The following is a 17,235-nucleotide window of genomic DNA, read 5'->3' as shown; positions in this document are numbered from 1 at the left end:
GGAGACCAAGAAGCAGTTCCTGGAGCCTTGATCAGCTCATGTGCTAAGATCTGCTGCAGTGGTGACTTCAGTGAGGGATGCACATTCATTCTGAAATATCATTTTTATTCCTCCCACCAGTTGTGCTTTTATTTACTGTTTAATTTGTAGGTATCATCTCTGCTCTCTCCACTGTCGGCCGGATGCTGTGCCTCCAGACGTGTGCTGTCTCTGAACCGTGTGCTTATGGCTGCGGTTTTTAAGAACAAAAGAGAATTTTTAATGACCAAAATGCATCACATTTGATACGACCTCATTTGTTCACCTCCTGATTAGCCCATGGCCCAGCTGCTATCCTGCAATCTCTGTCCCACTCCCTCAGAGGTGCCTTTTTCCAGAGCACGCACCTGTCTCCAAAGCAACGAACCACTTTGCTGGGAGTGCGGCTGCCGCTCGTTCGCTGCCGCCTACGCACGGTACCTCCCATCACGGCTGTTCTCCATCGCCATAGAAACCAGCCTCCCTCTGCGGTGCCATCCTGGCTGACCTGCTATTTGCCTTATCAATCTGCACCCTTTATTCCCAGTGTGTTTCTAATAACAGAAACACCTTGTAGGTTATATCTCATGCCAGAACTAAGTTACTTCTCTTTTATCAGTGTGCAAGTGTGGAGGGGTTAGGTTTGGTTTTGGTTTTGTCAATTCTAGCAACAAAAGAAAGTTTTTATCTTGCCGTCACTTGCCTGAAAAATATTTGTTTCACATTAGCTTTTAACAGCTTAATCCCTCAGGTAGAGACAAGGAGCAGAGGTGACAGCTGGAGGTTGTATTGCTTTTTCTTTCTACCTCTCTAATTTCCTTCCAAGCAAATTAGTTCTTGGAACAGGTTATTACTTTTAAAAACCACTCAAGGTTTCCAGAAGTCTGAGAATGACCCCATTAACCACTCCAGAGTGTACTTCCCACCACCATTGTGAGCAACACAGGTTTGGTTTGTCTGCTGGAGACCTGGAGAAGATGTGGCATGTGCCAGGACCCTTCCCTTACGTCCAAACCCTGGGAAGACGTCACATTTGGTCCAGACCCTCCCTACGTGGAAGGCAAGAGAGGATGTGAGCAGGTGAGAGCTTCTAGGATACTCACCTGGTTCCAAATTTTGGATGGTGAAAATGGAATACCCTCTTTACCCTTGAAGGGCACCTACTTGGTATATAGCAGCTTATGTGCAAAATACAGCGGCTGGAATGGCATGTCAAACATTGAAGTTGAATTTATGAAAGTTTGTCCCAGCTCTGTCTTCTTTGTCTTTCTGCTATATTACTTGACAGACAGATGGGAAAATATAAGGAAACAAGGAGGCAGTATTGCTTACAGTAGTGCTTACATTTTAGTATGCACTGATTTCTCCCTAGGAAAGCATCTTTGCACCCTGATCACATCACCTCTCAATCTTACTTTTTATCATAAACTAAACAGACTGAAGTGTTCATGAGTAAGGACTTTTTTTCAAGCCTTCAAATAATTTTACTGGCTCTTCACCTCTTCTGAATATTCAGGATCAATTTCATCCTTTCAGCCTGAGGGCCTCTGGGTTTAGATTTTCTTTCACATTCTGTCCCAGTTTGCTAATTCTCAGTCCAAAGGTTCCCACTTTTTCCATGTCATCTCTGCGGTGAAGAGCTTCTTATGACAATGGGTATAAATACAGGGCATTGCTTTCCTTTGGAGTGAGCGTGCTGATCTTTGCTCTTCCCCCAGGGTGAATCAGTCCCCCAGGAGCTCTATTTGCTGAGTGCTCTCCAGTGTGATTTGTGTTCACTTACTGCGTCTCAACAGCCTCTGCTCCTCGAGGGAGGGATGCAAATCCTTGGCAGGAAGTTTCAGAAATCCTGTTCTGCCACTGCTATGTTGAATGGTGTCCCACCCCTTATGGAACAAAACTTTCTCATTTAAATACTGACACACATGAGTTTGTTATCCATTTTCTGCAGGCATTTTTCTATCACACTGAAATGGTCACAGGAATGATGAGCAAAATGGCAGGGATTCCAGCCAAACCCATGTCTGCCTTTAATTCCAACGGGTAGCCAGAGAAATGCTTGGCAGTATTCAACCAGCTCTATTTTTAATATTGTGTTTACATGTGTAATGACCATGTACACATAATAGCTGTGTCCCTCCCTGCTCCACCCAGCACTTTCCAGTATTGCTCACTATAGCTTCAACCAGACATGCCTTATGGCCATTCCCAAACTGGCAATGGCATAATCCAGGGAAAGAACCTCAGCCATTACACATGCAAATGCACTAACTATCAGGAATATTATTTTAATAGATTTTTTCACAGATAGCTTCTTCTCTTTGTCCCACTCACCATCCCAGAGACCCATTCAGACTGGGATGCAGGGAAGGGGAGACACCAAGAGGGAGGCAGGCATCCAGCAGTTGTGTATTTTACTGCTGCCAGTGCTCCACAGGACCATCACAGCTTGGAGCTCCACAGGAAAGAAAAAAAGGCAGTCACCTGGCCATTTCTGGCAGGTGTCTTTTCTGTGAGATAAAACACCTGGAATCACAGCTGGGCTGGCCCAAACCCGAGCACAAGGGTCCCTAGTGCTTCAGCTCACCCTTGGTCAAAACCTGCCTTGATTTCCGGCTGCCCAGAGCAGCAGTCAGCTGTCAGCAGCAGTGGCCAGCTTGTACAGCCATCCTCCCCTCACAGCTATTTCCAGTTCTGCAGCATCTTTTCAAACCTGCAGCAATCTTGTTGATGCAGCTTTCATCATGAACACAATATGAGCTCCCTTAGCAGCAGCAGAAAATTATATGTGAGTGCTGGTCAAAGCTGTGAGGACATATGCAGTACAGAGCTTCCATGCAAAAGCACTCAGGCATGATGAAAAGGAGGATTTAGCATCACAAAGGACATCTGTAGCAACAACACTTTCCCACTCTGTACCTTCAAACATTGCTGGGAACATTATTAATTAAGCTGTGGTCAGTGCAGGAAATCAGTTTTGGACATATTAATAGAAGCAATCAATTATTGTGCTTACTTCTTTATGAGTTCTCCTCAGATTCAGGCAAATAGAGCGGCCACTTGGCTCCCAATGGCAGCAAGTGCAAAGTGCAGGGTCCCATCCCCCTGGAAAAATCAGGATCCACTTTATATTTGGTTTGCTAACAGAGCCAGAGAAGCTGAGGGTGCAACAGTGCCACTGAGTTGGGCTGGAGGGGTGAGGGGTGAGGGGTGAAAGGTGGGGAAGGCAATGGGGTTACATGCCTTGCAGTTTGGGCACATTGCTTTTCTGACCCATGTATGACATGTACCAATCCTGCATGGCACTTGCACGTCACAAACACCCCAATTAAATTAGAAACTCATCCATTTTCCCTCCAAAAGAGGCACATCCTTTGCTGTAATCCATGCTGCTACCCGTGTAGCCATAAACACACAGCCTCTCAATGCTGCACTATTCTATGGTAAAGTAAGCTATGAGGACTAAAATCAGTTTTAAACCCTCAATGCATCATTCCTGTCCTTATGTATTATTAAACTGTGCTCTAATTCCCAGAGCAGCAGGATGAAAATGAGCAGGAGTTGGTGACAACCTACAGCCAACTTTTGTGTTTGTTTCACCCAGAAGACGACAAATGTCTTGGCCATTTTCCTGAATTAAAAATTGGTTTTGTGTTGCTTGCTGAGCTGGGATAATATGATTGAAGGATGAAGCAGTGGAGTAGAAAACACCAAACTGTTAGCCCCATAGCCATAGGAGAGCTTCTCCATTATCTTGTTGTGCAGTGCCTGGGTGTGAGGAACACTGGCCTATGGGCACTACAGAAATGCAGATGTGCCTCAGCATCACAGTGATGGGAAATGGCACGGGAGGAAGGAGAATAAGCAAAAAGCTAAAGTGACCACACTCGTGTTTGCCATGACCGAGGGCTGCTGTCTTCCACCTGTTGGCCATGCATTTACAATGGGATTGCTTTGGGATGCTTTAGGGAATGAATTCCAATTTCCATAACAAGTTCAACCATTGAGAAGCATGATCTACAGCACTCTGTGGATAATAGCTGTCTCACTGACCAGTTATGCTATTCACAGCCCTATTTTATCACTAGAGGGCTGATAGCGATGACAATCCTATTTTTATCTGTTCTGCATTGCCTATGAAAAACTCTGTTTACCCCATTTTCCTCTTTCCAAATATTTCTTTACAGACAGAGACATTGTGTGAGTGGGATCACTCATGTAACCACTGTTACTGGAGAGGGACAGAAGGCTTTGCAGTCTGTCTGCAAGCAAATGGAACAATGGCATGACACCTATCTACTACCAAACCACTGCTTGTGAGCACCTTCCAAGGAGCTGCCTCACTACAGTAAGGCCAGAACTGTGAAGTGTCAAGAGACTTTGCTGACTCCATGATTTTCTAGACATTTTTGCTGTTAACTTCTGTTGTCTTGTCACTAAAGGTATTCAAGAACATTTTGATGTCGCCTAATCTGTTATTATCGTCCCAGGGCAGGGTACAGGAAATGAAGATGGCAATCACCCACTATTTAATTATGCTGTCCATTAGTCAATCCTTTTCTTCTCATGCCCAGAAAGGCTTTGCCCAAGATGAGTTCCTGCTCTACACCTCCATGGAAGTATGAAAGGGGCCAACATTGTAAGCAGCTCCAACAGGTAGACCCCACCAAACAACCTCCAGCTGCGCTCCCTGGTCCTCAGCAAAGCAAAGCTCCTTCCTTCTTGGACCAGCTCATCCCTCACCTCTGCAAAAGGTGCAGTGAGATCTTGGGGGTTCAAGCAGAGCATGTGGGGTAAAGTGAGAAACCCCAGGGGTTTCCACTCTTTGAGGAGATCACCAGTAATCTCTTCACCCAAGAGGGTTTGTGCTGGTTTGTGCACCAGCAGAAGATGCTGCAGTGTTTCACACTGAGGAAAAAAAAAAACTGTCCTTTTTTTTCTGAATTGAGGAATAGCCTTTGGAAAAAGCAGCAACTGGAAACATGCTCATTCCTCCCCTTACAACTCTGAAATAACAACAAGGCTGCATTTTTGTGAGTGAACAACAAGATGTGCCTCATTGCAATGAGCATGGAAGAAGAGCATGAGTTGTGGGACCTGGACCAGATCCTTTGATGTTCTGCACTACGAGGGTCTGGGAAAACTCAGCAGCTTTCCAGATTTCCCCGACTCCATGGCTTGCCCAGCTCTCTGAGGGGAAGCTGGGGAAAGCATAAGATGCTTGTTAGGTGGAGGAAGTCCAGTAACCTGCAAAATTATGAATGGCTTTGTGCTACCCAAGGGACAAAACCAATTGAAGGGGGAGAAAGAAACCCAGCTCTAAATCTTTTCCCTATTAAAATAAAAGTTCTTCAGGTTCCTCTTCACATATTCATATAAGGCAAGATGCACATGTCCTGATTTCAGCCATCAAAATTGTGGGTACCTCATCTAAATAGTTTTGGAGAGGGAAAAACAGGATGATGACTTTAGCTATGATTTAAGAATATAAATTAACATGTGAGCATTGTGGACTGTGAAGGCTTTGGGTCTGTTGCCACAACCCACAGGAGCAGGGAGATTAATGTGCATCTGGGAAAACAGTATCATTTCAAACCAATATACTGTTGGTCAAAACGAGTACTGCCAAAGCAGTGTTGCCATAAATTGTTAAGAATTTCTTTTTGCCTTTTGCACTGAAAATTTTGAAAGAAAATCCTGACTTTGCTCTGTGAGAGAGGCTCTTAGAGAAACAGTTTTGCTGTCTCTTTTGTGGGCTTCACCATGCAAACACTCTAACTGAAAAGATCATTATGGAAAAAGGCAGCAGAATTGGGCTTTTCTTTTAGACAGAGAAAAGGCATCATCTGCATTGTAAGGGAAATATAATTTGCAGCCCAATATAACTATTTCTTTGTAAGCCTTCAGAGCCAAAACCAATTAAATTCAAACCTCTATCCATCAATATAAAGTCCCACTTTCTTAGCTAATAAAACCTCTAAGAGCATCCTGTTAACCATTGTAACATCACTAGATGAAAAGCTGCTTCTTATTCCCCTTCTGTGTTTCCCCCTGTGTTAAATTAAGCATTTTGCAACAATTTACAATATAATTAAAATTTAGAGTCCTCTGGATGGGATGGAATAATTATAATTATTCATTGTGAAAATGGGCGTGGAAAAAGTCTTCTGACCTGTTCTTAATAATCCAACTCACACTTCATTACAGTACACGCAATACTTAATTTGTGAAACCAATGTAATTGTATTTGCACTCTGTACTATCTGTGATGGTGTGAGGAAAACAAGCAGCCTGTTAGCATGGTGACCACTGAGCACGCTGCCCAGCCTCCTGGCCACACTGAAATCACCAGCAAAGCAAAATAAATTGATTTTGCTTAGCAGGAACAACACTCTGATCTCACCCTCCAAACAGAGAATTTCCTGCTCCTGCTGCTCTGACTCAGCAGCTTGCTCTGAGCAACAGGAAGAAAACAAAGAGAAAGAGGTCAGGGAGGAAGGCAGAGGTGGGAGCCCGGCACTCACTCATCCTCTCCTGCTGGTCCTCCTGCAGCCTCGCACATCCCGCAGCTCTGGCGCTTTGGGGCTGGACTTGGTCCTGGTGCCGGGATCCATCCATAACCCTGGTGTGGTTTCCCGTGCAGCCACAGCACTCCCTGCCTCCAGCCTCTCCCCAGGTCCATCTGCAGAGTCAGTACTGGAAGGGTCCGTACAACACACAAAGTTTTTAGGGGTGGATGGAAAGATCCTGCACCAACTGATGTGCACCACCCACAGCCATGGAAGTACGAGGCACTAGGAATTCAGCATGACTCCTGTAAGCCATCTCCTTCCCACTAACACATTAAACCTCTTCATTAAGACAGATAAAAGGATGGCACTAGAGGCATGCAGGGGAAGAGTAATGCCAAGCTGTGGCAATTCCCTTCCCTTTGCATCAACAGCCATGCAAGCCCAGCCTGCAAATAGTAAGGCAATGAATCACCCGGCTACTCTGGATGTGGCTGTTATTGCTTTTATGCTGATGCCATGGATGTCAGTGAGGTTCCTCCTGATTTACTACAGCAGTCTGAGATGAACAGGAGTGTGCGAGGCTCATGTATCAGAGCAGTGTGATTGCAGCACAGCCTCCTGCAAAGCAAGACACAGAGACAAAGATGTGACTTGGGAGCAGCACAGCAGAGCCCTCAAAGTCTTGGTCAGCACTGGACAGAAGCTGGACCAGAACAAACAAATTTGAGCAAGATCACGTGCTATTATATTGCTAACTTAAATGCCAATTAAATATTACCTTTTCAATTTGTATTTAACTGAGGAATCAAATGTATGTACTGCTGGTGGTATTCAAAGCCCACCTGCAAGCTGATCTGCAGCTCATGATGACAGGCTTCCCAGTGGAATGCTGGCACCCAGCACCAGCAACACAGTATTGGTAGGTCCCACACAAAAACCTTCTCACCTGAGCATTTAACACGGACAGTTATTTACCGAGTGACTCATGAAAAACAAATAAGAAGGAACGGGAATTAAGTGTTCTCAGTTTTTCTGCAGTTCAGTTAGTAACCCCCAGGGTGAGAAACCCAGGCACCAATCTCTGGCACTCTGCAGTGAGAGCAGGGCTGCCCCCACAGACAGGCAGCATAAGGCTGGTTTGCCCCACAGATCCTCTACTAAGTGAACTACCCAAATGAATATCCTCAAATAGCAGTCCCAGCTTTTGCCCCAAGGCTCTAGAAATGCTGTCTCAGTGCTGGTACATTAACCAGGGCCAGGGCCCCAGCCCAGATACTGTCAGGCAGGTGTCCACACACTGGCATGCTCAGGGCCAGGAGCCGCAGTGCCTTGGAGGCAGCCTGGAAGGGACCACCTTGTCATTGAGATGTGAACTCTGCCCCCAAGCCAGAGACCCCGTGGTGCAGGGTGGTGGTGAGGATGAAGGCTTTTGCAGAGCTGGGATAGGACACAGTGCCACATGTACCCCTGAATTCAAGCTGGAAGCCACCTCCCCTTTGCTGGGAAGGCAGAAGTCACCACTCAGGGAGCCCCCAGGGCTGCAGGGCTTGCTTATTGCAGGGCCCTGTGGGGAGGTCCAGCAGCTGGCCCCAACACTGACCTGCAGCCTCTGCACAGCCCTCATCTGTAGCAGCTGTTGGCTGCAACCCAAAAGCATTCATCATTAAAAAACCCAATTCTATGTCTATTTAACTACCTACATAGATTATGTGAGTCAGTATGATGGCATCATTGATCCACAACGTCATCATCTACTGCACCAACCCCTATCTGCCATATCCCTCCCAGTCTGGGACTTTGCTCTTGGAAAGTTCCATGCGTAATACAGGGCATTTGCCCATGCAATATGAAAGAGCACTGTAAATTTGTTTTCTTAATTTTCTCTTCTTTAATTAGCAGCCCCAAGTAATGGGCTGACAACAGGTTAATTGTGTCTGATGTAAAATTTCCAGGAGTTTAATTTTGCTCTGTAGTGTATGTGTGACAGATACAAATTGTGTTTAGTACTCACGTGAATACCAGGATAATAACCCAGTGGATCTCACTGCTTAGACCATGGAAATGGAAAAATAACCCTCTTTCTGCATGTGTATGGCTATTTCCTGTCATGCCTAGATCCAGCTGTACACAATCCAAATATATTCTGTGATTAAAAGCACTTTGCCCGATAATGTATTTGTAGACGTAACACTTGTACTGGGTGCAGAACTGAGCAGCCTGCTTTATTTCACAGGCAGGGTGCTTGGCAGAAGTTTGGCAGCTGCCTCCAGCTGTGGAGCTCTTTCTCTCACCAGGTGCAGATGGCAGCAAATCTCCTTCCTCCATGCTGAAATGTAAATTCCAGCCCTTTCCAAGCTACTGCCCTGGATAATAACCACTCTCTTTTATAATAAGACTCACATATCCTGCCAGGAACATCCTCAAGAAAGGACAGAGAGAAGGGAAGAGGGAGAGACAGAGGTGTATCCAACCTGTAGCAGACAAGGCAAGGGAGAAAATCTTGAGCACCGGTGTAGATCAATTAAAAAAATGCAGTTAAGCGGGGATTGTGGGTGTTGCAGGAATTAGATTAAAGAGGGATTGAGTGTCGTTTAAGAGGAGGCTGTTGATATGCAATGCTTTCATTTCCTGATTTAAATATCACTGTAGCAGCCAGCACAGTGTGCAAATGCCTTGTAAGTGGGTGAGAGAGGGGTGCAGGGTACAGGATGCAGAGGGCCATGGGGAGGCCAACTGCAAGGAGCCAGCTGGGGAGAACACTGGTGAAATCTGTGAATCAGTTCAGAGACAGCTTCTAACAATAGCCTTATCATCAATACCCATGTTTGCATCAGGACAGAAACAGGTGGGAATGCACAGGTTTAACTGTATTTTCCTACATGTTGCTTATTTGGGAGAAAAACACATCAACCACGGTACTGCCAGGGTCATTTTCCCTCACACACACACACACAGATATACTGTTTGCTAATTGCAAATTGCTCACAAACACGGGGGCACTAAATTTAGGTTGAAGAGATGTTTCTTTGTTTGAAAACAAAACAAACAAAGCAAAATAATTACAGGAGTACTGCAAGTGAGTACAATAAAAAGTCAAAACAGAGGCAAAATAATACTTTTTATTTCTAGAGCTCAAGCATCTCTGCAAAGCTGCATCAGGGTCAGTGCCTCCTCCTTGCTGAAAGGAAAAAGAGTGCTCTAATCCATACTAGACCCCCTGGCAGAATTCAGAAAACCTTCTGAATTTCTTGCCTCTGCAGAGCCCACTGTAAAAATTTCAGGTGAGATATCATTTTGAGATGGATTTTCTTCTCAGCATCACGCAATATAAAATACAATTCTTGGTTTGCTTGAAGGCTTCCCATGCCACCAGAAAGCAGAGCCAGTCCTCAAATCTAACACCAAAAATCTGCATCAGGGAAGGCCCATGTGATGCGTCCCTCAAGCCCACACCAGCTCTTCCACACTGGTTCTTACCTACTGCCAAGACATGATATTCCATTTTCCACTTGGAGCTGATGGGAATGCTGTGCATCCTCCCAAGATTTCTAGCAACCACCAACCATAACAGCACTCTAGATGGTGAGAGTTTAGTAAATTGCTTTCAGCTTTGAACCCAAACTCTACCCTGAAATACATTTAAAGCCCAAATCCTTATTTTCTCCCTGTAAACACAGAGGTGAGCACTGATTTGGGGGGGGGGGATGTAGAAAATGACCACTCACTGCCCCTCTGGCTGTTTCCCATGTGTTCCTAGTATGAGTCCCTCACCTTCAGCAAATAAAGTGCTGCCAGGGAAAGAGGCTGGCTGAGAGAGGTGTGTTGGAATGCTCACAAACTCCTGCTTATGACAGTGCTGTGGCAGAAGAAAAAATCTGCAGAAAGACAAGTGCATTTTAAGAAACAAGGGCACCATCATTAAAACTATTTCTTGTCCCCAGGTGACCAACGAAACTGTTGGGTAACTGTTGGGAGTGCAGACAGGAGCTCACATGTTCAGCATGAAGCAGCTACTTGGTGTCTCTGCAGAATAATGCAGCTGGAAAAATCACTGTGGGAAGTCGTGGCTGGCCAGAAGTCTGCAGGGGAGGCATGATCTGACATGACAGGAGCTGGATGTCTAGGAGCAACACCACCAGCCAGAGAAGAAGAAGAGCTGATTCTGGGAACACTGGATTTGGGTTAAAACTCAGGAAAACTGGGTCTAGCTGTAAGGACTTGCTCCTGCAGGTTGGGGTGCTTTGGTGTGCTGGCCTTTCCTCTGGGAGCTCAGGAGCAGCAGCTCTGTGGATCCTGGGGTACGACCCCTCACACCAGCCTGCTGCTGGAGATTTAGGAAATAACAGCAAGTATGGGAAACATCCCACTGACATCCCACAGAGTGTTGGCAGTGCTGGGCAGCGGATCCCACTCAGCACACTCAGCTGATGCTCCATTAACCAAAGGGGTGCTCACAGCACAGGCACGGGGCTGAGAGCTGTACAGCAAGAATTGCTCTGGTCCAGCCTCTAACTGAGTTTAGTCTGTACAGACCAAAACATTTGTTTTCCTTATAAGTTCCTCATCCAGGATCAGACACTCCAGGTTAATTTTGCTCACAGACCATTCTGGTTTTAAGTCTTTGAAAAATTTCTTTACTAACACATGCCTTCTCAATTTATTTCCTTGATTTTCTTAACAGCTACCAGGAGGTTATATTTAAGCCTCACATATGGTATTAGCTCTTTGTCAATATTTAAGTTCTTATGGGACCTATGTGGTCTTGAAAATGAAAAATTAGGTTAATAGTTTGACCAATTCAATAAAGCAGAGCAGCATCTCTGTGATCTAAACTCAGGCCTGTGTTATCTGACAGGGAGGGTATTTTGTTTGTGTCACCTAGACAACTTTCCCTCACACATCACGACCTAGCCCCCTGGCATCAGTGCAGGTGCTGTCTCTGGGATTCCCTTACTTGCATGTCACTACCCTCTTGATCCCCAGGGCAGGAGCTGGCAGCCTGCCTGCTGCCTTCAGCAGGTGCAGTTGTGTGGCAGGCATGAATCCTGATCCTTAAATGTTGCCTCTGACTCAGTATCGACCCCACGGTCAGTGCTTGGGAGAGGAGCACCTTGAGCCATTCCCTTCACATCAGTGATTCCCAGATGAATTCCCAATCACAAATGGCACAAGCTGGCATGGCTCTGTTGGAGACTTTTGGGGAGTGGTAGGGTCCTGCCCACTCCTGCACAACCCACTCCCATGCCCAGCTGTATGGGCTGTGCAGAGCAAGAGCCAAAGACACTCCTGAGCAGTGCAGGTCAGCCAGCAGCCCCCAGGCAGCCATCTGGGGTCCTAAGGGAAAGCTGAATGTGGGTCCTCCCTGATAGGAACCCCTCTGATACCTGGCTCTCTTTGACTGAAGGTGGTCTCTGTTGAGTGGAAGGGGTGTCTATTGATTTGTCAAGACTCACAGAATAGTCTAGTCACCTTCAAAAGTCCAAGGGGAGAAAGCTCCTTGAATGAGTGGAGGGAAAGGTGAAAAAAAGCTCATGGTAGCAAAAATGATGAAGACAGACTGAGAGTGATGCACAGAATGCAGGCAGGGGATTCAGACAGCCCAATGCATGTGCAACAGGTGCCTGCCAAGAGTATCAGCACATGCACCTGCACGCCACCTCTGCAGCAAGAGAAACATAAACCAAAATCACAGAATCATAGAAATGTTCAGATTGGAAAAGACGTCCAAGTCTAACCATTAACCCAGCACCACCACCATGTTGGCCATTAAACTGTCATCAAGTGCCACATCCACACACTTTTTCAACACTTTCAGGGATGGTGACACCACTACTGCCCTGGACAGTCTGTTCCAATGCTTTGCAACTCTTTCAGCGAAGAAAGTTTTCCTAATATCCAAACTAAACCTCTGGCACAACTTAAGGCCATTTCCTCTCACCCTGTCTCTTGCTACTTGTGAGAAGAAACTGACCTCCACCTGGCCACAACCTCCTTTCAGGGAGTTGTAGACAGTAATAAGGTCTCCCTTGATCTTTCTTTTCTCCAGGCTAACCTGGAGAACCTCAGTTCCTTCAGCTGCTCCTCATAAGAGATCTTTTCTAGACCTTGTACCAGCTCTGGTGCTCCTCCCTGGACTCCAGCACCTCAGTGTCCTTTTTGAAGTGAGGGGCACAGAACTGGACACAGCATTCATGGTGCAGCCTCACCAGTGCTGAGAACAGGGGGTCAATCACTGCCCTGGCCTTGCTGGCCACACTTGTGATACAAGCCAGGATGTCAAATGCAAAAGAAGAGAAAACTGAAAAAAAAATGCCTTGCCTCTTTATTTTTCTGCTCATTTCTGAAGATGACAACCGATCTACTATGTTTTCTATCAAACAAAACTCCTATGCCTCTCAAATTACAGGACATAGTTTGCTGAGAAGCACTGGCAGGAGCCAGCCTGAGCTTGCCCTATAGTCTTCATCATTAGAACATGATTGCTGCTGCTCCTTGGTTACCAGGGGCTGCAAAGGTCACGTGGATGGGGAGTGCTTTTTCACACAGAGACTCTGAGGGAAATCCCCACTCAGTCACCCACCTCAGTGCACTGATGATACCCTCCCCTCCTGTCAGTGCCCTGCTACTCCTGTGAGAGCTCCTCACAGCCCTTAGCTCCAGCCTGGCATGCTGGCAGCAGCTGTGTCTGTCAGCCGGGGCAGCCCTGGTGCTGCAGCCACACATCCAGCTGTGCTCATAGCTGAGCTTGCTCAAAGCTCTGTCCTCATTCACAGCTGCTCATCATGGCCTGGGCACTTGGGCACTGGTTGGCACTTGCAGGGGTTTACTTTGCTTCCCATGGCTCAAGGAGCCCCAAGGATTGGCATTTTACTCTGCATTGTACTGCTACCATCCAGTTGGGCTCTGACAGACAAGCACTGGCAAAACTTGAGCTGCTGAAGGTGCAGCACCCACTCTCACCCTTCTGTATTGTTATTACAGTAAATAACCAGAGACACCACAATTTCTCTGAAGTGGCTTTAGGCTACAGCCATTTGTCCCAGCAGGCCTTGCCAATTCGCAGCCAGCAGCTGGTGGCAGGTTGAGTTGCCCTTTAATTTGGCTGGAGATGCCATTGGGTGAGGTGAGTTTTCAAGGAGCTCAGAGCTGAGAGCACAGCTTGACACAGTAATGCCTTCCAGCACTGGGCAGGCTGGCAAGCCAGACCATGGGCACCCCAAAAGCCCCAGAGCAATGCTGGCTAGTGCATATCGCTGCTGCAGCATGAGGACAGGGGCTTTGACCTCCTCCCATGGATGATGGGCTGTAGGAGGACCCTGCCAGCTGGACTGAGCTGTTTCCCACTGAATGTAGAGCAGCACCAAGCTGCTAAATGGCCATGTGAAGCTATTTATGAAAATGCTGAGTGAAAGACATAAATGGTTTCTTTAACCAGGCCTGCCTTAACAAGCGATGCAAACCCTGTGTGGCAATGAGGGAAGCAAACCCCACTCATATTTTACTTGCTGGGGACGTGCAGGGCTCTCCTGATGGAGCAGGGCTGTCCTGCACAGTATCCTCCACATGCCACAAGGCTCCTTACAAAGGCAGGGGCTGCCCAAATCGGGACCCTGGGCCCTGGGGAGAGCCCCTGCAGGTTTACTCATGCATGAAGCACACGTGAGGTGTCCAGCAGCACTTTAGCCATGTGTTGCACTGCAGCAAGTAACGTGGAGTTAATGTGCAGGGATTGTAATGCCTTGGGAGGCTTGGGAAAAAGTCTCCCTCCTGTTTCAGTGATGGGATCTGAGAGAAATGATGATGTGTGTGCTGTCCATCCACTCCCCATCAAATGCTGTCAAAACTTCCACCTGCACATCTCTGTTCTTCCATCCTCCACCACAACCCACTGGCAACCAACCTTTGTCACAAGGGGACTTTTGATTTCTTTTCTTCTTTTTAAATGTGAAGCTGTTGACAACCAGCTTTCTGTTTGAAAGGCAAATGGTGACTCACAGCCCTTCCCACCTCTGCATCCAGGAGGGAGCTGCTCCCTTGGAGTGGCACTCTGCAAGCAAACCATGGGGAAAAGGGAGAGATCCCATCATTCTATCGACACATTCTCTTTCCAGGAAATTTAAGGCTTCCAGCATTTTAGAAAAATGGGCATTTTTATTAGCAAATTCTCTTGTCCTGGAAGCAACTCTTTTAATTTGCAGCTTCACATTCATCAGCAAAGTCCCCGACATGCAAAACCATCATAAACTGCACCAAGCTCCATGGTGCCCTGGGCCATCACCTTCCCAGCCCATGCTGCACCAGAGCTGCAGCTTCCTCTTTTCTTTCCCCTTCCTCCTTCTTGGTTTTCAGTCTGATACCAGTCCTACACTTGGTTTACAGACAAGCAGACTTTCCCTGGGTGGAAGGGAGGGAAAGGCACACCTGAGCTCAGGATGGGAGAGTCTTCATAAGTTGTATAAATCAGGGGAGGGAGGAAGAGGCAAATTTGCATCAGGTCTTTTATCACTCTGACCACATTCCCACTGCACAAGGTAAAGTGTCTGAGGACACACAGCCCAAATGATGCTGTACCATAAGCGAGGAAAGGAAGGCAGAAGAGGGGAGAAGAGGCAACAGAGAATGGTTGACATGGCCAGCTGAAGCCATCTAAAAGGCTGACATTTTATTTAATTTTTATATTTCTGTGTTACTGCCTGCCTTTATTTCCTTACTGCCTTTCAAAATCAACACATCACTTATTTTTGGCTGAATTAGCCCTCATTAGAGCACTGGGACCACCACAGTAGCACGTGTCTGTCCGAGGAAGGTTTGCTGAGGAATGCTGTCCTGCCATGTTGCCCTGGCAGAGAGGAGTCTCCTGGCCAGAGAAAACCAAAGGAACATTTGCTTTGTGCTGTAGAGATACCCCAGACAAAGGGAAATGTGAGTGAACCTCCATGTCTTCCACTTGCACACTGCCTTCCTGCAGCTCCTCAGTAGAGAGGAAGGCAGCTTCTGCATTTACCTACTCCGTTGTTGAGGGAGACAGAGCACCTCTGATCCCAGATCTCCGTGGCTGTCATTTCACACCTGGTGCTTGCTGCTGAGAGAAGGACTGAAGCAACTGCCTCCTCCCAGTCACTGCACCAGGGCATCTTAGGTGTTCAGAAAGCACCAAGGACTGAGCTCTGGAAGTGCCTGTTGAGTCCTGTATCTTCCTGGCCTCTTGGTTAAGTCTGCGATGGGAGAATTAAATGAGGCAAGGAATCTTCTAAAGCATTTATGTTGCATTTTGTCCTTCTGTATATTACAAATTGCACATTTTGTGACAGGAGTTAGCATGTCAGATTGCTTTTCCAAATAATTATGCATGATACATTCCATCAGCCAGCCCTCCGGTGACTCAGCAGGAGGTAAAGCTTTGAATAGGAGGAAAAAAACCCTCAGACACATTTCTATGGGCTCTGTGCAGCCACCAAACAAACATCAAGTCTAGCCTTTTTGTACTGCTGTCTGGCTGCTGAATCCCACATCAGATGCAAGGAAGGGAGTTTTGTGATGAAGAAAGCCTGCAGAAGCTAGTCTGCTTTGGAGAGAAGTGGGGATTTTAGTGGTTTTGGTGCTGTCTCCTATTCCTTGCTTTGCTGTTCTGAACCACCAGGTCCACCAAAATGACCTGCAGAGAGGGAAAATAGTCTTCTTCAGGGTGGGGCAAAACTTTACAGCTGGGTTTGTGGTGTAATGTTGTGTACTGGGGACAGCCCTGCCGAAAAAGAGCGCCAGAAATGGGAACTCTTCCCCCTCCCCGTGTCTCTCCCGTGCTGTGACCGAGGGGCTGGGAAGAGACAGACCCGGTGAGCACCAGGGAGTCCCAGCTGTGCTGCTGGAGCTGGGAGTGGGGCTGCCACAAAGCTGCAGCAAGGCAGTGCCCACCCAGCCACCTGTCTTTTGTTTTTGGAGCCTGGCTGGGGAGCAGTGGGGTTCAAGTTTAATTAAGCAGTGCCTCAGAGAAGAAAGAGCTATGTAGAAACTTGCCATCAGATGTGATTTCACAGGAGCCCAAGAACATGATCTCTTTTTAAGCATCTTTATGTTTGCCTGGCTAATGAGCATGTTTCCTCACAGAAAAGCAGATTCCCAATGGGAGGGATTGCAATATAATCCCCTTGCTCTGGCAGCAGCACTGCAAAGGGGGATGGCAGAGGCTCAGGCACGCAGACCCAGCGCGTCTCATCCTGCCTTGGGATCATGAAGCCTGATGGATTTTTCAAACCATCCTCCTCTCACAGGAAGAGGTCAGGGCCATCAAGCCCCAGCCTACAGAGCCATGACATGCCCAGAAACATCCCCTGTCTATCCTGTGTCCTCATTGCCCACCAGAGCCTGGGAGATGAGTACTGGAGAAGTGGTCACCAGGTGTGGCAGCTAGACTAGGAGGACCTGCAGATGAAGTCACAGATTTCCACAGGAAACCAGAGCAACAAATTGTTAGGAAAGCAAATAATCCCAAACAAATCCTTCTCCTTTATTCAGTAATGGCACAGAGGCACAGAACAACAGTGGGGCCAAATCTCTGCAAGTCATTTGGATGAATGAATCCCTTTTCTTACTAATGGGAGCAAAGTGATTTATGGCTTTGAAATTGTGAGCGATGATACGTCTGGTTAGAAGACCCCATTCCCTTGATCAACAGGAAAATCCAATCTAGGGACTCTCATGTGGGAGG

This window comes from Vidua chalybeata, chromosome 3 (assembly GCF_026979565.1).
Source record: "Vidua chalybeata isolate OUT-0048 chromosome 3, bVidCha1 merged haplotype, whole genome shotgun sequence".
NCBI classification, from domain to species: Eukaryota; Metazoa; Chordata; class Aves; order Passeriformes; family Viduidae; genus Vidua; species Vidua chalybeata.
This window is presented reverse-complemented; position numbering follows the sequence as displayed.